Genomic DNA, 12500 nt, shown 5'->3' on the forward strand with positions numbered 1-12500 from the left:
ACCAAGACTCTCTCCTTCAAAAAAAAAAGCCAATCTGGGGGTCCCCTGCCATAAAGAAACTCTACAACAGAAGGAGAAAACTGATACAGAATAATTTTGAAGTCCCAAGAATGGAAAACAACCCTTATCAGTCTCAACAAAAGATTGAGATCCCTTATCAAACACTCTAAAGCTAACTGTGAAAACAGATTTGCAGCACATAGTAAAGACAACCACAAGGCCTCCTATAGTTATGTAAAGAATCTACATGGCAATACCAAGATTTGCTCTGAGCTACTGCACAATGGCACTTCCTATACTGAGCCAACAGATATGGCCAATATACTGGCCGACAGATTGTATGCCAACGTTGCCCTTCCCCCCCAAAAGGTCCACTCACAATACCTGTAAACTACTAGGCACCCAGTATTATTGCTGCACAATTTAAAGCACCACTGTCTAAGGCCAAAAATACAGCCTCTGTGGGACCTGACAATATCCCTGGCTGTATTCTACATGAACTACAGTGTGAACTGGCACCTCACCTGTGTGCCCTGTTCAATCACAGCCTCACCTCAGGCTTTGTCCTTACCAAACTGTGCACTGCTAAAGTCAGTCCTCCCCACAAAGGATGAGCGACTACAGACCCTGGGAAATATCGCCCCATTAGCCTGACAAGTCTCTTATGTAAAGCTATGGAATACGTCATCATGGACCTAATAAACAGGGATCTGGCAATCTCCAGACTCCAGATCCCACACAGTTTGGTTGTGTGAAGGGTAGGTCATGCCAGCTCAATCAACCTGGTTGACCTCTTTGAGTCAGTCACCTGAGTTGTGGAAGAAGGCAAGGTGATTCATACAGAATACCTTGATCTGGCCAAAGGCTTTGGTAACATTCCCCACTCAGGAATCATGCACAAATTCACTAAGCTAGGCATCAACCCCTATATCAGTAGATGGGTTTCAAACTGCCTCACAGATAGAACTCACAGGGTCCTGGGTCCTATCCTGTTGGTATCTACTTCTCTGAACTCCATGCCAACATTAAGGGACTCTGGCTGACAATGTTCACAGACAATTGCAAGTTGGGAGCTATTATTAACTACCTAAGTGATGTTGGCATCCTACAGAAAGGCCTCACTGAAACCAACGAATGGTGTCAGAGCCATGGCCTTAAGGTCAAAGTCAAAAATGTGTCGTCATCCCCTTTTTGAAAAACCCTGTTCCCATGAATTACCACATCGATGGTAGTCCCCTAAACACAGAAGGCATTATAAGAGATCTGGGAATACAGGCTGACAGCAGCCTCTCTTTGGACCACCACATTGCCACTGTGGTCAGAAAGTACTTCTATGTGGTACATCTCATTACTAACACATTTGCATCCAGGAAGGAAGAGGTAATTGTCCCCCTGTACTCTTACTGACAGTGACACAGTTTGTTTCAGCATACATAATCTGATGGATGTGAGGTCTGAAAATGAAATGTATGTCATCATTTACTGACAAAAATCATCATATCATCACAGTGATTTACCAGAGAAATGAGAATAATCTGTAAAACAGACCAGAAATATGACCAATAAACCTGGACATCTGGAAACAATCCAGCCAGTTGAGAGGTATGCTCAGAACCCCATACTGCAATGAATCTGGACCAAGGTTGACAAAGTAGTGGGTGGAAGCCATGAAAATGGTGATGTATCTGAAATACCCACATAGATAAGCTGACACAGTTGCTGCAGTAACACCCTCCTGTCTGCTCTAACATATATTTAGTGAAATAGCACAAGTAATTGAAATAGAAAATCTGCTATGTGTAATTACTCATGGATATGCAAATATATCAGACACTACAGGGTTGTAACAGCACTGAAAAACAGACACCAGTGCGAAAGTGCATACCCACCACCAATATCACCACAGTCACAGTCACATACCGGTAAGTCAAGTGAACAGCAGAGTATACAGACTGTGTGAACAAATACATCATTGTTTGCCACTCACATACTAGCCCTGGCCCAATTCACAGTGCATTCTGAATCCTGACCATGGTACAGGACATGTCTAAGTCAGCCCCTACAAATACATACAGCTAACAGACCAGCAGAAACTGGAGCAGCATGCACAGTCAGATAAAAAAGGAGCCATGACACTTACATCGACCCACCCTCTATACACAGTCCAAATAAGATATACACATGGCACGTGTACACATTCCTGACAGTCTGATAACAATGGGCAAACATAAGCAGACCTCTCTAATGTACAGTTCACCTCAGAATGTACAGGCTCAGGACTTAGAGCTATGGCCTCTTCCATGACATATGTGTGGGTCTACTACATCACTGGGATGGCAGCAGGAATAAAGGCAAGAAATAATGATACTTCATATGTCTGAGCCTCATAGTGCATGACATCTGGACAAAGCCTGACATCATTTGTGGACAGATGCACAAACACACGGGTAGATTGGATATGCTGCAGTCATAAATTAAGACAGTTGCTGACATTACTGGGTTTGTTGTACCATATCCTTTATGAGGAATATGAAGTCAGTAATACCAATGTATGTGAGTATTTACTGACTGCATTCCCCAGAGTTCCCGACTGATTTTCCAAAGACAACAACTGTCTGGAGAACAGACAAAACATAACAGGCAATCGTGTGGCCAGTCTGTAGACAGCAAGCCAGTTGAGAGGCATGTCAGAGGCATATCACTGTCACACATGCAGTCACTCACTAAATGCATGTTCACAAAAAACCCTATCAATCTATCAACCCACCATGTGTATAACTGCATTAATGACATAGAATCTGTTCACAATTCTGGGGATATGTCCCCCATGTTGTTGGGCTGTCTCCAAATGTCCTGTCCTGTGAAGTATTCCCACCTACTGTCTGTGAATCTGTAGCCCACCACCTCTCTACTGTCCCTTACACAGGCAAGGAAAAGGGGCAAGGCCCACATGAAGGATGTCCCATATGTTGGAACTAGCAGCAGTGTCCAGGCACACAGCACAATACTGTGTGGGCACCTCCATAGTTATATTGCCTTAGCAATACCTGGCATCTGCACATCTGCACAGAGGTCAGTCAGAAAGCAGATAGCAAACAGGCCATGCATTAGGATGAATGTTTCGAAGGATAGAAGTCTGAAACTTAAATGTTTGTCATTACTACATAAAAGCAGTCCTAAATGACATGGCCAAAAGACATAGTACTCTACAGTTAATGTAATAATATCGTATTAATATCCAAAAGGAGATACATAAAAACATACAGCTCAAACTCCAGGAACAATATAGTGTAGTACTCAAAGTCCCAGCCTTGCATGCAGGGGTGCACATTTCAAGTACTACAATCTGCAATCTGCCTTTACCTGAAAATCATTGTTAAAAGTACTAATTTAATAATACAATATGTGTTAAATTATTTTTGTCAACATGTGCACTGTAGCTGGTGTAACATGCAAGTGTGAGTGCATATAACATGTGATGCTACCCATATATAAAAAAAATAAAAGAAAACATGTGATACTACTCATGTATACCCAAGTATCCCATACAGTATAGTCACACCCCTTGATACTGTAATGACAGCACATAGAAGCATGTTATGTACAGGTAATTAAATACACTTATTAAATTATATCATTAATTTGCTATTTTATAAGACTGGAATGTGATAAATGGTTACCAGGGCTGAGCTATGCTTAGCAGGTTTAAGCATTGCTTAAATGTGAATGCTAAGCAGGTGTGTGCACTGGTAAGCGTTGCTAAGCGAAGCCTACAGAGTGTAAATACGTATTTGTTTAACCATGTATTAGCATCGCGTACCATCACACAAACTTATGGAAACCCACTTAAAGCTGCTAAAAACTGCCTTAATTACTCTGTATCCAACAGCCCTTGCTCTGTCTAGCAACAAAAGGAACAGCGCTTGCAAGTATTGAACCCAAGACCCTGCATAACATAGTCACAGCAATTTACCACTAAGCCATGAGAGCTGTAGGGCTTGTGGGTGTTTTTACAAAATTTCCATGCATTGCAGCCAGTTTACAATAGGCAAGAGACACTGTGCAATCAGGAAGGATTGGCATCTACAAATATATATATATATATATATATATGTATGAAAAGAAACATATACATATAGAGAGAGTTAGATAGATATGTATGGAGATACATATATGTGTATAACAATATATAGATATATTACCAATAAATACTGAGGTCAATATATATATATATATATATATATATATATATATATATATATATATATATATATATATATATATATATATTTATATATATATATATATATATATATATATGTATATATATATATTCATATATATATATATATATATATATATATCTATATATATACATATATTTGTTGTTGTTGTCATGTTCTAAGGTGACTGATATCTGCAGGACTGCTAAAGTAGGGAAAGGGGAAATGTACTGAGTTTGAATGGACCCAAAAGCTTTAACTTGTAAACACAAACACTCATACCCTTACTTTGACATTTGCTATGACTGAGATGAGAACTCCTGCCTAACTAGTTATTTGCACTATTGTGTTACACAGTTATCGCACATGCCACATAGTTTATAGGGCTGAGACCTGATGAAAGGTACTTCTATGGTGGCAGACATCTTCAGGAATGCTAATGAAGGGCAATGGGAAGTGCACTGGGTGGGGAAGGCCTGTTCATTCCTAGATACTACTGACATTTATCTAAGTTTATGAGCATGCCCAGTGTGACCTTCTATAGCACATATGGAACTCCATTCCAGGAATTGTTGTACTCCATTCCTATTTGTTTTGTGCTACAGCCATACCTCTCAACCTGTTGGTGTAGGATATCTGGTGACAGCCTATCAAAATGAGGGGACAATGGACCATACAGTGATTGTGACTATTTCTCTCAGTAATGTATAGGTTGCTAGGGTTACAGTGCTTGTTTTAGCAGACATCTGACATATATGCTGTTTGACACTGTCATGTATAGTTTCAGTACCTTGTGACATACCTCATCATATCATCACAGTGATTTATCAGAGGAATACAGGGTAGATGATGCACATACCAATATTATGGGCCAAATGCTATGCATTCTTGCACAATCCAGCCTGCTGATGGGTGTGCCAGCTGTGGAAACAGTCCAGCACCTTGGTGATAAATTACAATGGTAGAATCTCTGTGCATTTCTGTTCTGACCTGGTCTTATTTCCAGTCCACAGTTGAGTAATATAAGTCAGACAGGATCAGGGTGACAGGCAGACTCCAGATAGATTTGTAGGGGATAAGATATGGGGGGGGGGTTCCTAGGTCAGATATGTTTGCCGATAGCTACCAGTGCTTTGCATAGGGGTCAAAGGTTGACAGCACTTGTAGGGTCTTGTGTATGTCAGACTGTTTGACCAGCCTAGAGGTGTGTGTTTGTCTGACATATATATATATATATGACCTACCTCATTTTGCTTGGCTTGCCACATTTTGGGGTCAAAATGTTGCATAGGATGAGTTATCAGGGAAGGGTGTGTTATTCCCCATGGCTGTGGGCAAGGGTTCTGTGGGTGCAGATATGTCACCATCCCACAGGGTTAGGACTGCCTGCAGTGAGTGAATTTCCATGTTTAGACTCCTAGTCCTGTCTGTCGACAGTACAGAGTATCATAGAATGTCCACATTCATGATTCATATATCCTGTTGGTTATGCAAACGATTGTGGTTTTCAAGGAAAAGTGTTTTGCAAGTCACTCAGGGTTGAAGTCAGATATTACTGACATTTGACATTGCAGTTTCTGACTTCATACCCATCAGACACTCCATGCTACTACAATCATTCCTTCAAGTTTATTACATTATTAGAGCAGTATTTCAAAGGTGTCCTTCTCTTTGGACCTTTTTACACCCCATTATTCATGGCTTTGGCCAGATTTCTTGCTCTATGACATTGACAGGTTTTCTCCTAGCAGCATGGCCTTTCTTTGCCTTTTTTAGACTGTGTTATGTTGCTGTTATGGGCCCCATGACACTCCCTAACAAGGGACTGTGGGTGAGGCATGGGCATTTGTCACAGGCCTGTAGGCCAAGTGTGACAGATGCAGGCCATCTGTAGCAAGGCAGTGCATTCTGATATGTTCCCAGGCTGCCAACAGTGAACAAACCTGGGATGGCACCAGTAAGTTGACTGTGGGTGTTACTGATAATTGCTTTCTGTTTGTGTTGAGCCATCACTCTAGTTGACAGCTGGATGCTGCTTAAGGCTGGGGACATGTTACTGCATTTCTATGGGACTATGGTGGGGTGACACATCTGTACACAATACACATTTGCAGAGACTGTGCTAATATTTGCTTAACATTTTGGTCCCATTTAGCATAGTGGTGTGCCCTATCTGTCAGATTACAGTCATAACAGTATCGACCACAAGTCAGATTGTTGTGGCATAAACATTTGTAGTTTCAGACTTCTTAACATTCAAAGCCATAAGGCCACTGCCAGACCTGCTGTGATATCACTGTGTAAATGTCTGTAGGTGGGGATTTAATGGATGATGCAATGTGGGTGACTTTGCCAGACATTTCTGTATGATTTTCTACAGCTGATCTGCTGGGTGAGGCTGGTGGTGGTTATGGCTCTCCCACTTTGACATCCATGCATGTGACCTATGACCCCCCCCCCCCAGTTATTTGGCTCAACACATATACTGCAATGTTATTTGTCAACTAGGGTGGTACTGCATGGTGTGGGTAGGCCAGTACTGGGGATATTCTTCCTGCTGTCCCACAGAGCTGTCAGTTGTCTGCTGCTATCCCAGTTAGCCACCCCATTCCCTTGCATGCTTGATCAATACCATAGATATGCTATCAGAAAATTCCACTCCATTCATTTATTTTGTTAAGGAGACTGGCTTACCTTTTGCCTGAGGCTGTTGTGAGGAAGGTGCTTGAGGGTTGACTAGGTTGGATGCATGCAGTACACTGCCTATACATGTTAAGGTATAGATGGTGTGATGTTTGGCATCCATTTTACTGTGTGTGCGAGTCAGAGAGAGAGATCAGTCCCTGGGGCCCTACAGTATCAGTGTATATGCTGTGTGTTGCCTCTTTTCCAAGGCCAGGGCATACTGGGCATGCTGCTGTCTGCCTACTTTGGCAGGCTCAGGATGTTCCTCCTCTGAGTCTCTCTGTGCTAATGGTGGGTGGCTGTGTGACCCTTCCCCATTTTGTTCCTGCTGCAGCTGTTTCCACAGGATCATATTGTGTAGCATGGCACATACTATGAACATGTATTCACATGTGGCTGGAGTACTGCAAGGCTCCACCGGATATGTCAAGGCAGTGGAACTGTGACTTGACCATCCCAAACACATGCTCTTTAATGATCCTGGTTTGTGCATGTGCCTCACTATAGTGTCCTGTGTGGGTATGGGTGGCTATTTCTGATGGGTATCATCTGCCACAGCTCCAGTGCATAACCAGTATCCCCCACCAGCTGGCCATATGGGGTGTCCTCATTTGGCAAACGCCCATTAGAGCTGTGATAAATTCCAGATATGGGAGTCATGACAGCTTCTAGGGCTGCCACCACACATGTTCAGGATAATGCCCTGGCATTGCACATGACCTGGCACTTGATGGAGTGGAACCCCTTGTGGTTTAGGTAGACCCTATCCTGGTGACCAGGTGGTGCTTTGATGTGGATGTGCATGCAGTCTATGGCACCCAGTAAATTTGGGTAGTCTGCTACATGGTAGAAGAGATGCATATTGCTGGTCCTCTCCTCATGGGTGCTGGGGAAGTGACTGTGCTCAGAGGCATGTTGTTGCATGGCATCCAGGAACTGGTAGAGTATCCTGGATGCAGATGCCTGTGAAACTCCCATGATATCCCCAGTTTGGTCTTTGGAAAGAACATGTAGCTAGTATTCTTAAGGCTACACATACCTTGCTATCCACTGGGATGGGTTCCCCTCTGTTGGTTCTGGGTCTGAGGCGAGGCCGGCACAGCTCAACAAGTTGCTGAAGTAGGTACTTGTCCACTCTGTAGTGCTCTACTATTTCCATATCGTGTAGCCCCTGGTAGGTTACCCTGGGTCTGAACACTCTTCTCCTCCTCAACAGTCTGAGTTGGTTGTCAGCATTTTCCTCCTCACCACCCTCAGTCTCTAGCACATACTGATAGATCAAAGCAACAGCAGTCCCTAACATGTTTTGTTAGATTTGGCAGTTTAAAATTCCCCCAAATGTGTGCACCAGTGGTGTAGAGTTTGTGGGAAAAAAACAGACTGAAAGGTGTTTGCATAGTTTATAGTGGTGTGCTGGGCTGGGCCGGTCTGCTGCCTGTGTAATTGGCTGATTCTGATACATCCCACCTGCCAGCTATGGGAGTTCTCTTTGATTGCCTTCCTTCTGCAGTTTCCCCTTCCCATTTCTCTCCCTGTTTAAGCCCTGATGGACACTGTGCATTCCAGGTGCTCTAATGTAATTAGTTCTACTATTCTCTGTGGGTTTTTTTTTTTTTTTTTTAGGTTTGTTGCATGCTGCTCACACCTGTTTAGCTAAAGTAAACACTTTTAAGCAGAACTGGCTCTCCCTGGACACACACACAGTCTGCATTTCATGGAATAAGACAAAACAGCCTCAAACACACCCCCTTCCTTAGCTGTGTTTAGCTAAGGGCAAACACAGGCCATTGAGCTCCAATGTGCTTACAGCAAGCATGACACACCCCCTTTTCATGTTGGCTGCTCCTCCTGTCTACACCATGATGTTAGAGCACTTACACAGGTTAGGTGCAGTCTGACACTTAGAAGAAATGTGTGATTCAGTATAAATCCCCTCATTTGCATACACCACTGCCTTACTCCTGAGTTGCTAAACTGAGCCTTTCCCCTTAGCAACCACTACCCCCTGGTATTGTTTTCATTCTGCATGTCATTGACTATAATGCCAGAAATGCAGATTTCTCTCAAAATTGAATTTCCCCCCTTTTTTTTCATTTTAGGCAGGATCCCTTTTGCACGCCACTGCCCTATTCTTATACAGCCGAGATCGGCAAAAAAAAAGTTTTATTTTAAACAAAATAAACAATTTTTCATGCCAATGGCCATATATTTGGCCTTTGGCATGCCTAATAAATGGAATACATGCTTTATTTGAGGCTGTCATGCCTCCGTTTCCTTATTTGCAGAAATGTATTCAGCTAGAAACTGAAAACATGTATGTAGGTTAGAGTATTCCTTCAAAAAGACTTGCCTGCTTGCTGAATCACTAATTCACCTCATTTGCATGTTTTTCACCAGCAAATGAGGTAATTAGCATAATGCAGTGGTGTCCGTGCAGGAACAGTCTAGGAGTGCTCATGCACATACTGGGAGCCCTTTGCTGAATCGCTCGGTGGGCATACTGCGTGCAGCAGCTTCTGCACTATTCCTGCACATTGTGTAGCAGAAATCCCAAACAGATGGAATTCTTTTAGTAAACTATATTCGGAAAGACCCTATTCTGTTGAAATGTCTCCTAAGGAAAATATAAAATGATCCAGATCAGTTGCATGTAAATAGTATATAAAGTAACAAAATTTGATTGAAATCAGAAATGCATAGATTTTAAACTTTAGTCCAGACTGAGTTATGGCATGCTTTCTAACGTTTACGTGTATGTCAAATAATAATATGAATACCCAGATTCCTGTATGAAGATGCTTCATCAAGAGTTGCATTAACCAACATTAATGTTTTTTTTTGTTTGAGGTTTGACAAAGTTCCCGATGTTTGGTATGATTAAATTAAAAGCCAACTTCTTTAGCACAATCAAAGAATAACTTTAAGGTTTTAGTAATGATTACTGTATACTTTTAAGAAGTGAAGTTAAAACCTATTTTACAGTCATCACAATACTTGGCATACCAACATCATCTCATAACAGGATTAGAAGAAAGTACCAGGTAGAACAGAAAAGGTCTTAGGAAGCAGCCCTGGGTGCAGCTAATAGCACAGACAAGTACTTAAACACATTGCCCTTATACTTCTGTAATAGTCAAAGTATTTAATCCAGTTACACACACACATACACACACACACACACACACACACACACACACACACACACACACACACACACACACACACACACACACACACACACACACACACGTGCACAGAGATTGCACTTATACTTCTGTAATAGTCAAAGTATTTAATCCAGTTACACACACACACATACATACACACACACACACACACACACACACACACACACACACACATATACACACACATGCACAGAGATTGCACTTATACTTCTGTAATAGTCAAAGTATTTAATCCAGTTACACACACACATACATACACACAAACACACACACACACACACACACACACACACACACACACACACACACACACACACACACACACACACACACACACACACACACACGTGCACAGAGATTGCACTTATACTTCTGTAATAGTCAAAGTATTTAATCCAGTTACACTCACACATACATACACACACACACACACACACACACACACACACACACACACACACACACACACACACACACACACACGCAAACACAAACACACATGCGTGCACAAACATGCACACAAATGCACACACGCACATACACACACACACACACACACACACACACACACACACATACACACACACACACACACACACACACACACACGCACACACACTCACACACAAATGCACACATGCAAACATGCACATGCACAAAGATTGCACGTATACTTCTGTAATAACAGTAAAAATCCTGAAGCGACACCATGGCTAAGGCTGTATAAAAACAACTGTATCTTAAAAGCAAACGTAGTTTAATTGAAGACAAACAAAAGACCTTAGTACAAAGATGAGCACTTTCGGCGAGACTTCGCCTTCTTCAGATCATATAGTAGAAAGGTCCATATTGGTTAAAATAACAGTGACTAGCCAATCATAATTGTTGCAACTGACATGCCTTCAAAAATTAACAAATCAAACTGTCAGACACAAAATCAGGAAACATAATTGCACAAAATTTACTTAACCAATCACAAGCTAGGAAGAGTTCTAAAGACCAATAACAAAGCAGTCCTTAGATTGGAATGATGTTATAATAACATTAAGAACAAATGTAATATGAAAAATATAAAAAAAAATATATCACAAATTAACCCTATGTACATTAAAGTTGTATGAGTGTTATGAGAATGTTATCTGTAAATCTCTTGGTTGTTGTCGTTGTTGTTTGTCTTTCGGCTTTTCCCGGTTAGGGGGTCACCACAGTGGAACTCCAGTCCGCTAATGATTGGCAGTAGAGTTTCATGAACACCGAGGTGCCAGCTCGACGTTCAACTTTCAACGAATGCACACCCATTTACGCATGTCTTTCAAATGCCCACCCAACTGTGGGGAAGACATGCAGACTCCACACAGGCACTCCCCACACTCTAGCAGAGAATCGAATGGGAGAACCTCTTGCTGTGAGGGAACAATGCTTCCACTGCACCAACGCGGATAGTACTTCGTGATTAACATAATATATACATGAAAGCTTCCGTGATTGTGCATTGTAGTTATACGACATTTATGAAAACAGTTCCTCATTTATAATAGGATTAAATGTGACTATTCATAAAATATTTGTTTCTTGTTTGAACTATAAAAATTGAACTCATAAATTCCAAAAAGAACATGTCCGTATTCGGCGTTACAGCTAGTTGAAACATCACCCAATCATTGATTTATTTGGAATGCAGACAGACAATCAATATTGGCCAAATTCTGCTATGAAGCTTATACAGAGCTAGGAAACTGTAATGGAGACTGTCCGTATCCACTGATAATGCCATATCCATAAACAACATTAAAATTAACTTTTAGTATTATTAAATGAGGGTCTGCCTACCCACAATTTGTTTAAGAACCAGACTGCATTATGTACAATTGTCTTCTATTACAGCTGTGACTACTTCACTGATACCACTGGAGCCAATCAAAATAGCTATTGAAAAATAATGGCCTATCAGTGTATACGCTGGATCACTAATTACCAATCTTTAGAAAGGCCAAGACACTATAGTCGATTTACATTAGCTTAAAACTATGACATAAGGCGATCCTTTTACACAGCTACAGCCTTCACCAAATGAAGAGTTCACTAAGAGTATGACAAGATGTTCAAGAAAATGTATATGAATTTACTTGCAACAGGTAAAGATCATTTATATCTACTTATATGGTCACTTCTGTAATAGCAGTTAAAATCAAACTATAGGTGCTTGCTGAATGGCTATTGGCCAATCAGTGTTTCACCAAGGTTTATGCAAATCTAAATGTCTGGGTTTGCGGATAGGGCCTCTTCCTCATTCGTGGTATGGACCAATAAAATCATACAAACAAACATTATAGCCAATCAAAGGACGTCCAATGAAAACCCAGTTGGATGTCATTCTGCAAATCAAGAACAAATCATCTATGCC

Source organism: Protopterus annectens, chromosome 4.part1 (assembly GCF_019279795.1).
Source record: "Protopterus annectens isolate FY-2018-M chromosome 4.part1, PAN1.0, whole genome shotgun sequence".
NCBI classification, from domain to species: Eukaryota; Metazoa; Chordata; order Ceratodontiformes; family Protopteridae; genus Protopterus; species Protopterus annectens.